This window comes from Mytilus californianus, unplaced genomic scaffold (genome assembly GCF_021869535.1).
Source record: "Mytilus californianus isolate M0D057914Y unplaced genomic scaffold, xbMytCali1.0.p SCAF_12, whole genome shotgun sequence".
Lineage (NCBI taxonomy): Eukaryota > Metazoa > Mollusca > Bivalvia > Mytilida > Mytilidae > Mytilus > Mytilus californianus.
In genome coordinates this window covers 57000378-57013241 of record NW_026262604.1, presented here as the reverse complement: position 1 = coordinate 57013241, position 12864 = coordinate 57000378, and the positions used below count along the sequence as shown (strand labels likewise).

General features: G+C 32.4%; 1 protein-coding gene across 1 annotated transcript in view; it reads right to left on the bottom strand.

The window, feature by feature from the left end:
• Window positions 1-12864, bottom strand: part of LOC127722059 (cytochrome P450 3A8-like) — a 497429-nt gene that overhangs the window by 176989 nt on the left and 307576 nt on the right. The gene's annotated exons all lie outside the window — the stretch shown is intronic.

The following is a 12864-nucleotide window of genomic DNA, read 5'->3' as shown; positions in this document are numbered from 1 at the left end:
CTGCTGTTAACGAATTGTTGCATTGGGACCATGTTATTAAATGTGAACTATAACAAACTGTAATAAAACTCTACATGTTACGCCATTAGCCAAATGCAATCAAATGCCAAGATTTGCATTCACCCTGAGGAAAAACATGTGTAAAAGGGAAGATTTTATTTTATTTCATTTTTTTGTATTTGCAAAGCTAGTTATGTTAATACACTTTAATCTAATTGCACACTCGTATCTAATAATGACCAAAAACAATAGAGAACCAATGATAGTAAACTCTGCCAACGTTTGCTGCTTTTAAAAGTAGACATTATATACTTCAGAAATTCATAGATTAGTTCATTATTGTTTGCTTAAAGACAAGTGACAAATATTCTGTGGATGTTCCGGATAAGCTTAAAACAAGTACTGTTTAACTTACCCGGATGAAGTAGGGCGTTTTTATTTCAATTGCGAAAAGAAATGCATGTACGAAATTGGACTGAAAATTTGCCTTGGAAAAAGTCAGCTTCATATTGATCAAAGACATGCTGATGAAGAATTTGAACATGCAGAATACCTGGCACTGTCAGAACAGGGGGGTACATGATTTAACGTCCCATTTCAATCTGAGTAACATGAACCCATCCAAAACACCGGGGGTGATCTCAGGTGTTGCAAAAGGGTAACCAAATCCTGCTACACATGAAATACCCGTCGTGTTGAGTATATAGAATAATTCGATAAATCAAATTGAGCAATTAGATAATAACTTGATCATCAAAAAATATTTTATGAGAGTGCATAAAATTTGCTGTTTCAAATTTAAATGTTTTTTAACAAAATCCTATCAGATTTCAAAGATAAAAAGATGTATTCGATGAAATGTCCGACTGCTGTCACAACAATATTCGTACATAAATGTTCTGCAATGATGCTTATTTGTGGAGACAATTATCGAATAACTAGAACAAGTGTTTCCTGAATATGATGTCTGTCATATATAACGTCAGTTTCAGAAAATTTCTGATACACACTACATTTCTTGGCGTATCTGGCGATGTCAATCTTTGAACGTATTGTCTGCACTGTCTAAATTGTCATTTCTCTATCGACCCAAAAGGGCCAATTGATCGATATAGATATACTTACATGATCTTTTAATGTTAATCAAATTTGCTGAACTTTTATAGTTTATGTGTTATTGTCATAAATAAGCAAGTAAAGAGCACTCGTTAATTGTTTAACTATTTGTTTAGTTTTTCTACTTAATCAAATGTTATATTATAATTTTTGAAATGCACATCTGGTGCAGTAACATTGGTACCTTAAATGTTATATCTACCTCTGGGTCGATTTCTCTGCTAGTGGACTGTTAATGCCAGAGAGTATACATAGCCCAGTTATATTGCCTGTTATGAAATATCGAAATAAGATTGAATTAATGAATGTATCTCCCGCTTGCATAACTCTGATTCTTGTTCAGATTTGGCTTTACTTTGTGTCTTTTTTTTTTTTGTTTTTAGGCATTTAACGTTAGTACATTTATTAGGTTTGCGATTTTAAATATTATGGCCTCGAGAATCAGTGAAGAGACATTTATTGTCGAAATGCGCCTCTGTTGCAGTAAAACTCTTACTAGTTAATGTCTTAAATGTTGAAATTATAAAAAAAAACTTCAAAAATTCATTTTTGTTTGGTCAATTGTAAACATGATCAGGTCAATCGATCATGGACATATAACCCTAAGTGCGTATTTGTCATACAACTGACATATACCGTTTTTATATTTGGCCAATTATCGACTTGGACTACTATATGGCTGGCGTGGCATCTACGGCAAGATATTCGTACTCTTGAGAAGTACCAAGTATCCCTTTATACCTTTTGAGAAGATCGCACTGTCAGAGCCTATAGTTTAAGTGTTATCTGTCTACGCTTCCCCTTGTTTGTCAGGAAACCTATCTTGTTTTATTTGAAATACATCTTGTGTCATATCCTTTACGTATATTCTAATTACCATTTGTATGCAGTGTTTTTATTCTTTCGTAAAAAAAAGATTACAAGAAAACGTTGCCAACGTGGAGTATACTTTTATATGGTATTTGTCAATGATTACACAAATTAATAAAAGTTAACAACATATCGGAGTCAGGTACCAATGAAACTATAGTCAACAAATAAATGTAAATATTTGAAGATAAACGTTGTGTTTTAAATCTTTGACGCACTATAAAAATGCATAAAATGATATCTAAAGTTGTATGTGTATGACTCTGATGTACATCTGTTATAAGTAATAATGAAATTAACAAAAATATTTCCTGGTAATGACATACTTTTGGAGAGATAACCAACCTTAATTAAAGATTATCAATTAAAAAAACCTATAATTGACCACCAATTAATCTTAGATATCGTTTATGATGTTTGAATATCAACTGAACATCTGATGTTATATGCTGGTTATCCGCAATACGCCCCCCCCCCCCCCCCCCCCAACCCCCTCTCCTAAACTGGGACAGTGGTGTTACAGTGCAGCATAAGGAAAACAAAATATCAGTTGAAAATTGCATTACTAATCCGATCGATAAAATGCAAAGTACTCGCAGTTACTGAAAGCAAGTTCAAAGCCAATATGTACTAATGAAAAAATCATGTATTCAAGACTAAAGTATGTGTGTTTGTATCACTTTGTTCTACGTATTGTGGCAAATGATTCCATTCATATATCATTTAACGTAGAATTTTATGTCAAATACATGGTATCGTATTATACTTTTTATCAAATATGCTTTCTCGGAGAAATGTGGTCATTTGAACTCTGGTGGATAATTGTCTCGTTGTCAACCATACCGGATTTCCTTGTTTCTATATATAGGTTTGATTGCAAATCATGCTGACTTGGAGCACGCATAATGTGCTGGGGTAAGATAGCGTGTCTGTCTGTGAACTTTAACTTTTTTAGCTAGCACGTCAACGCAAATAATGAAACATAAAAATAATATGAACAGAGCTTGCATAAACATTAGAGATTAAATTATTCGTTTAATCCATTTATGGCTACAATTTTTTTCAAGTGGCAATTTTAGCTATCTGTAAAAATCACTAGCTCCCAAAACCGAAAAATTACTTTGAATAAATATATCACATCACAATATTAAATATTATCTAACCTGTACGTATACTGACGATTAACACATTAAGATACTGGTCGTAGTGTACCCAAAGTTTGATATCCTATCTATCCATAATATGATCTAGTCTGATACCAAAAACATAAGATAAACTAGTTAACTTCTCAACTCGCAAAATTAGATACCTGTGCAAGTGATTACAACATTAAAAAAAATTGATATAAACATTAGTTTAAAGGGGCATTAGCTGTCAAAGTCATGTTCACCAATTTGACTCAAATTCTCATATTTGGTTTATAACATACTAAAACGTATATTCAATTATATTTTAGATAAACAATTTACGATGCATGTACTCGGTAATATGTATCAGCATTTCGTATGCATTTTAGTCTGGACGCCATCTAATTAACCATCGAGGTGACCTCCGAAGACTGCCGACGGTCATGTAACCCGATATAAACATAGATATAGACATAAATAGATATTAAACACGTGCAATTGGATTTTTCAAGGTCTGTTTGATTTCATATTATAGGTTAAAAACATATGTTAATCATCGTTTTACCTATATAAGAATGAGCTTTTGTGGATCAAATCAGTCAACTAAATGGTTTACCATTGCTTCAGTGTCAATGTTGACATTCTTTTCCTTTTAATAACTGAACGGCCTAGTTCATGCGTAACCCATCTCTAGCTAAGGGGTTAAATTGAAGGTCACATGAATACGGATTGAATGAGGTCGAATTAATCACTTGCAAGTGAATAATTCATCAGCGATGTTTCTTAGCTTTATTTTGACAAAACTGAACCAAACTGGCTGCTAAAAGCGAATTATTATTTCACTATTTGACTTTCATTAATGATTGAATAAAAAAAAATCATATTTGTTTTTGTTTTTTTGTTTTGTTTTATATATTTCTCGTAGCTAATGTCCCTTTAACTGAATAACTTTTACTTGCTGATAATGATATCATTAATACTTTGTCATCATTAACACCGTGTCATTACACAATATCAATAAATTAAAAGGTACTAATTTTACTGCACCAGATGCGCATTTCGACAATTAATGAAGTTTTGATGCAATTTCCTTTGCCGCTTCTCTCCATGAGTCACATAAATCACAAATGTTACATTTATGATTTCTAGTCTAGTCTGTATGCAGCATAATACAGGGACAAAATATCACTACAGAAACGACAACAAGACACCAATATGGGAATATAAACCAGTCTATGGTCATATAATTCTGAGGGAGGCGGCATGCATTTGAGTACTTCAATAAGTTTTTAACTAAATCAAACGCATGTGTTAATGAATCATTCTGAGCCAAGACACTGATTACAGTTGGCTGTGTAAAAATAAAACACGCAAGACAAATGCTTATCAAGCTTTTTAGTTTTGATTTCCTGATTTTTATTCACTTCTAACAATTCGTTTGTGACCTGAAAAGGAAGAATGAACTATATTGTTTTTTCGGTTGCTAATTTAAAAGGAATAAAAAACGAAATGTGCGCCTTGTAAATTCACTTGTGCGACAATAACATGAAACCCTGATGTAGAACAAAATCATAAACAAACTCTGCAATTGCTTAAACGCAACACCATCACATTATTATTGTTTAGTTTATAACAAAAGACAAAATTATTAAAGGTTACAAAATGTTAGAAAAATAACCACAATATCGAGTATTAACTTTAAAGACACACGCATTCACCTAACGCCTAATGTCATGACAGACCCTAGCTGGATTTATTTTATCTAGTTATGTAATAAGTGAGCATTACATAACTAGATAAAATAAATTATATCAAATTTGCGGATAATCCAGTCCTTTTCCGTCTTGGATCTAAAACTAATGTGTCTTTGAAAACTTCCTTTGGCGGATATTTACAAATATGTTGTGTAATTCTAAGGAAAAATACTTAAAATTTGACCATTTACGAAATGGGAAGGATGAAATTATCATGTTTTAAAAGAATTTGGCCGAAAACTTTAGAAAACAGGTAAGCTAATAGTTATTTAACTTGAAAATTCAACCTGCAAAAAAATATCCAACTATCGCAAAATATCCAACGCAAAAGTGAAATATCACAGTTTTGCTCATGAAGCGAAGATTTATAAGTAATGCAATTAGAATTTGACTTAGTTAAACATGAACTTATACAGAATCTTTAATTTTTCACGTAATCTATTTACCATGCATGTTAATAATAATTGGGTAATTTGCAACACAATCAGTGTGATTAATACTAATAGTAGCTTGTTTGACCCGTTGGTCATATATCATTTCAGGTGTTCAGGTTCTTTAACATCCTCGGCTTTCAAATGTTTAAATTCTCAGTAATTGTTAAATCATGGCATTTGTATGATAACAATGGTTTATTTTTCTACCTTTTTGTTGGGTAACGCCATTTTTGTCTCTAATGAAAAATAAAACACAACCATTGAAAACGTACGTGCCTACGTGGAAGATATATATATATGCATATGCTGTATTTAGATCCCTCTACCAAGAAATTTGTTTTGCATGCACACGTATTAAAAATGCGGTTTTTATCCAACGCAATCATAGGTTTGAACGTTGTTTTCAATCTAGACTTGTTTATATTTTTTCGTTTGGGCTTGTATTATATTTTCCGTCGGGTTTATATGATCCATTCATCCTATTTCGACCCTTCAAAATTCAAGAGTCTATCCTAAATTGAGGTAAATTATATGGCCTTCCAAATACCGTTTTGATTCCTAACATCAATGAAGAGACATTAATTGTCGAAATCCGGATATGGTGTACAAAATTTTTGCACCCCATGTTTGCGGTATATCATCTTTTCCACAAGTTTATAATTTTCTGTTTGGTATTAAATTAATAATTAGGATCATTTTTTTTACATCTGGTGATTATTTGTCAATCGCCAATGGTAGTCAGCAGGGTTTAAGAACATCAGTTGTTCGACCTGTCAGTCAAATGCGTTTTGTTAAAATATACTTTTTCACTTTTTGGGTCTTTTGGAAAATGTTGTTTGTGCTGTATTTAGTCCCTTCTACCAAGAAATTTGTTTTGCATGTATATATATATATATATATATATATATTATATATATATATATATATATAAACAATTCTAAATTGAAAACAACGTTCAAACCTATGATTGCGTTGGATAAAAACCGCAATTTTTATACGTGTGCATGCAAAACAAATTTCTTGTTAGAGGGTTCTAAATACAGCACAAACAACATTTTCCAAAAGACCAAAAAAGTGAAAAAGTATATTTAAACAAAACGCATTTGACAAACAGGAAGAACAACAAATGTTATATATATATATATATATATATATAATAAGTACGTCTGAACCAGTGACAACTCTACGACAGATTTTATACATCGGATCACCAGTGATGGTGATACAAGGCTGAAAACACATTCTGTATACATAATTCTTCTAAATAACCGCCCAACAATGTTAGATCTGTAAATTTGCAAAAGCAAATTTACAGATCTAACATTGTTGATTGTTGTGGGCTGTTATTTAGACGAATTATAAGTCTAAATTGAAAACAACGTTCAAACCTATGATTGCGTTGGATAAAAACCGCCATTTTTATACTTGTGCATGCAAAACAAATTTCTTGGTAGAGGGGTCTAAATACAGAACAAACAACATTTTCCGAAAGACCAAATAAGTGAAAAAGTATATTTTAACAAAACGCATTGCATTTGACTAGCATGTCGAACAACGAATGTTCTTAACCCCTGCTGACTGCCATTTGCGATTACCAAAAAAAACGGATCACCAGATGTAACAAAATGGATCTTAACTTTTAATTTAATACCAAACAGAAAACAATAAACTTGCGGAAAAGATTGTATACTGCAAACAAAAAGTGCAAAAATTAGTACACCATATCCGGATTTCGACAATTAATGTCTCTTCAGTGATGTTAGGAATCGAAACGGTATTTGGACAACCATATAATTCATCTCAATTTAGGATAGACTTTTGAATTTTGAAGAGTCGAAAAAGGATGAACGGATCATATAAACCCGAAGGCAAATATAATACAAGCACAAACGAAAAAATATAAACAAGTCTAAATTGAAAACAACGTCCAACCCTATGATTGCGTTGGATAAAAACACCAATTTTTATACGTGTGCATGCAAAACAAATTTCTTGGTAGAGGGGTCTAAATACAGCACAAACAACGTTTTCCAAAAGACCAAAAATGTGAAAAAGTATATTTTAACAGAACGCATGTGACTAGCAGGTCAAACAACGGATGTTCTTAAACCCTGCTAACTGCCATTTGCGATTGCCAAATAAACGGATCACCAGATGTAACAAAATGGATCTTAACTATTAATTTAATACCAAACAGAAAACAATAAACTTGCGAAAAAGATTGTATACCGCAAACAAAAAGTGCAAAAATTAGTATACCATATCTGGATTTCGACAATTAATGTCTCTTAAGTGATGTTAGGAATCGAAACGGTATTTGGAAGGCCATATAATTTACCTCAATTTAGGATAGACTCTTGAATAATATATATATCCACGGTTGTAAAGTCGGTCATCCCGTCAAGTTGTTTACGGACGTCCTCACGTGTTGCTTAACCGTTATGAAATACTTGTTTCACAAAAGGCAAGGTGTGTGCTCCTTTTGTAGTAATTACATTCATGGTTTTGTCCTAAAATATTACATACCTAAATGAGATGTTCTCACACGTGCAGCAGGACGATCATCCAAGGTGGGTAGGATCTGCTTATCGTCCCGCAGCATTCGAGAGAAATAAGTTTTTCGTGAGGTTCGTTATGCCAAGTCTTATATATTCTATGTTGTGCTTTTTATGTATTGTGTGCCTTTTCGTCCTTTCTAGTTTTTCGAAATATAACACGTTCACGTGTACTGCGGTTCAAAAGTGCGCTGGTCCTTTTGCATTTCTCATTTCACAACTATCGCAGATTAGTGGATACAGAATTTGATTCATTGATTCAATGTATGTGCTGAACGCCATTTTTAAGAAAAATGTACTATAACGGCCAGTTTTTGTATTGGTGAAGGAAGCTGGGGTACCAGATGCGGATTCAGAATTTTAAAAAGAGGGCAAACTAACAAGGCACATAAGAAGTGGAAAACGTATATGTATTAACTATATATGTAGTTTTATAAAGGGAGAATAACCTCCTCCACCAAAAATCCGATTTCAGTACTCTGCGAGAACCACCGACCTTCGGCAGGAAAATATGCTCCTTGCCACGAGCTGGTTTCGAACTGACCAAATCAGTTTTAACAGAATAGTGACCAAAGGAGATGAACTACTTAGACCATTCCGAAAACGAGGCCCAAAAACGGTGTTTTGTTTAACTGAATTATACTTAAATAAAGACGTTCATATATTGGAGATTGACTGCAATAGTCCTGTGGCGATGTACAGACACCTAACAAGAAACAAGAGCGTGTATATATTTGTATGGATATAAAAGGAAGTAGATTTAACTGTACATCACAGATTTCTATAGATTACGTTGGAAAGTTTTATAAAAGTACAGTAAAGATCTATGATAGGGGTCAATGTAATCCTTTAATGTGTTAGGTCCGTAGTTTATTATCCTAGAACACCTGTCGACTATCAATACGAAGAACAGCAAATAACAGCACTATTCCATTAAAATGTTTTTTTTTGTTATTTTCCGTTATTCATAGGAACTATTTTCTCAAATATTTTCTTTCCTTGTTCAGTCTCTATCCCTTTATTCAAATATAGTCTTGTCGAAATGCGCATTTGATAACATTTAACGTATATGAAAATACATGTTAAATCTTATTTTTCAGGTAAAATTTGTCCAATGCTCTGTGAGTACGGATTTGAAACTAGTCCTGACGGTGGTAAACTTTGTAAATGCAACAAACCTCGTAAGTCTATTTATCTAGGAAAATCATTGGTTAAAAACAAACACGTGAAGACCCTGTGTATTTAATATTGGGTTAGTTGGCGTGTTTTATGTTAATACAACGCAGGAAATTGATAAAGTGTTGTTTTAATTTTCTACAGCACTGGGTCGATACCGCTGCTGATGGACTATCAGTCCCCTTAGTTATCATCATTTCAGTAGTCAATATAAAGGTAATGACATGATACATTACAAACCTTTCTTAGCGTGTTCGTTTATAAAATCAGAAATTCTAACGAAACAAAGGCTTCAACTCCTTCAGACAAAGTTGACTGTAGATGGATTTAGCTATTACTTTTGGGTCTTTTTTTGGTCATATAGCTCTCCAATTGTTTCTGTTCTTTTACATCCTTGGCTTTCAAATATTCTGCTGCGAGTGTTCCTGATAAAGGTTAATCAAGAAAAGTGCTTCGGATGCATGTGATTTATACATAATAAAATTAACGGTACCAATTTTACTGCACCAGATTGTCATTTCGACAAGAAATTTCTCTTTAGTGATGCTCAAGGCGACAATATTTAAAAATCCAAATCGTATTACAAATTTGAGGAGCTGATAACACCAAAAAAAGGACAACAAGTTTAGCCAAAGTCGGGCACTTTATAGAGTGTTGTTTTCGTTTTTTAATACCTTTTATTTATTGAAATGGCCATTGAACTAATCTGACCTGCTTCTACTAGCAAGTTTATCTGAGAAAAAAATACACGAAAGATAAAACGATGAAATTATTACTTAGCATCATATTTCAGCCCAATGTTCATCTGTTCCACTGAGGTGTAATAGGTTCTGTGAAAATGGCTTTAAAGTGGACGCTAACGTATGTGAGATTTGTGATTGCTACACACCTCGTAAGTCTGTATAATAAGCTAAACTTATTTCATGGAAACTGGGACAGTTTACTGAACAATAACGTTCATTTATTAGTGATTGACTGCTAAAGCACTGACTTTGTGCAGGCACTTTGAAAATAAAAACAATAGACTTGATCTGTTCGTGTAAAATAAAGGAATTGAATATCTCTCAATTATAGCCTCTGTATGATGTCAAAACGGTTTTATATTATTATTGTCAATACGCCACGAATGGAGCAGGATTTTATTTGATTGGTTGTTATGATTGCGTCACAATGAATTGATTTTTAGGTTTCAATTTGTAATTATTAAATGAATAACTGTATAAGATCACTTTTCCATCTGCTTTTCTCAGTTTATCTTTGAAAATACAGTTGAACATTTGACTCTTTCTTAACGATTCAAAATATTAACATGACTAACATAACTTGACATCGCAGAATCTTAAAGATTTGTCTGGAAGGTTTAAAAGTATTCTATATATCTATATAAGGGTTAAAGTCATTAACAAATGTGTAAGACAACTGGCAATATGTTGAACAGCAATTACGGAAGCTGTTCCAACAATATATGGATTTTACCTGGTGTTACATGGAACAGTTGTCTCAAGTACATAAGTTCAAATTCTTTCCTTTTCGCTTAATTCAAAAGAAATTTAACATTTAAACATAATTAAAAAAACTCATAATCTTTGAGTGATCATTTTAAGCTCACTGCCCAGATGTTATGTGTGTTATGTACTGCGAAAATGGATTTATACTTGACGCCGCCGGATGTGCAATTTGTAAATGCAACAAACTACGAAAGTCTGTATAATAAGCTTAATTTTTTTATGAATAGTGGAACAACTTACCATAGATAAAAAGTTCATATATTGGTGATCGATTGCTATAGAACTGACTTTGTACAGACAATCTAAAGGAAACAATGGCCTTAAGGTGGTACATAACACTACAGTGAGATAGCTCTGTAAAAATCAGCTGAACGTTTTAATAACGTTCTATTGTTAAGGAAATATTAAGCTCCTCAATGATAAAAATTAGTGTTTGTCAAACTGCTATATATCCAACGAAATTTTTCCGATAAAGTGTGTGGTTCAAGTTTTTTTAAATTTTTATATTTTTGTCAAAGGGTTAAAGTACATAGTTTGTCAAAACTTTATGAAAATTAAACGAGCCAATTTAATTTTAGTCAAGGTGTTTGGTACCACCTAAATATAAAAAAAATAGATGAAGGGAATGACACTGGACATTACATATTCACAAAGATCTGATTGGTCAATTGATGTTGATCTATACACGGATCTAAGTCATCAATACAATAAGAAAATCTCTTTATTCAGGAGCACCGAACAATTGTTAATATGCTGGACAGAAATTGTAGAGCTGTTTCAATAATATATGGTTTATTTTCTGAAGTTCCAATGAACTGTCGTCTTAAGTATGTCAGTTCAAAATGCATTTTTTCACCTGATCAAAAGGTAGTTTAACACTTTAACTTGTGTAAAAATCCATGATCTTTGCTTTATCATTTTCCAGCTCGCTGTTCAGATGTTATGTGCGATATGTACTGTGAACATGGGTTTAAAGCTTGTGCTGATGGGTGTGGAATTTGTGAATGCAACCAGCCACGTAAGTCAATAATTTTAATAAACGAAGCTTATTTTCCAAATATATTCTGAGTCATTTTTAATCAGTTGAAATCAACAATTTTTAACATGAGATTTCGAATTCACTTTCCACAGTTTTAAAACAACTGATCATATTTGTGTTCTTATTCAACGTTCTATGTCAGAGTGAGTCATTTTTTTTTTTTTTTTGGGGGGGGGGGGGGTCTTTGATTAGGCGTTTAAGAAAATGTTTAACAATAGGATATTAGTTATTTCTTATGAGATGGTACACTGTTGCTAAGCGTTTCATCTAAATTTTACTTACACAACTTGTTTTTGTTTGTTTAAATCGATTAAATCCCGTATAATAAGACGGTACAGCGTTATTTTATTATGTAATACGTTCAACTGTCACTGTCAAATTACAATAAGATGAAATTTAGCAGACTCTGTTGACCTTCCGGGGCACTTAATATCACCCTTGGTTTTAGTTTGAGTTCGTATTACTTTACCTTTGATATAACCTTATTTTACTTTTCCTTGAAAATACTAACAGTTACCACTTACAACTTATTATTGTATACTCTATAATTGCAGAATTGATTTTTCACAATAATGATAGCTCTTTTAATTGAACTCTGAAATAAATCAAAAATATGTACCAGTTGCAGATAAATATCATGTGTTCAGTAAAATGATTATGAACTAGTCATTATATGCAACTCAAAAATATTTGTACAATATTGTATTATGCCCTGCTTTTACTAGCAAGCTATTTAATCTGAGCAAGACATATACAAAAGGTGAAATAATGATCTAACATTCTGAACTTCTGCTTTGAAATTTTAAACCGCTGTTTTGATGTGAGGTATAACATGTCCAGTGAACATGGGTTTAAAGTTTCCACACATCTCGTAAATCTGTACATTAGGCTAAATTATTCTATATAGACTGGAACAGGAAACGCTAAAATTTTCGGACATGCCTGGTTTCAAGGCATGGTGTTAGTTAGTAATTATTTTTAGATCATATAATGAACTTTGTGATGTTTTAATTATTAAAAGATAAGTTGTGGGTTAGACACATATTGATAAGATATATATGTAGGATTAAGAAGTAGCACAAACACACGAAATGTAATTATTGTAAATAAATGATACGTGTTGTAATAAAGACCATACCCATGACTGGATAACAATAGAAAAAGAGTGACAGAAATAGACAACGTTACTTCTAATACATTTGCAATATGTATAAAAGGAGGAAGATGTGGTATGATTGCCAATGAGACAACTTTCCACAAGACACCAAATGACATAGAAGTTAAC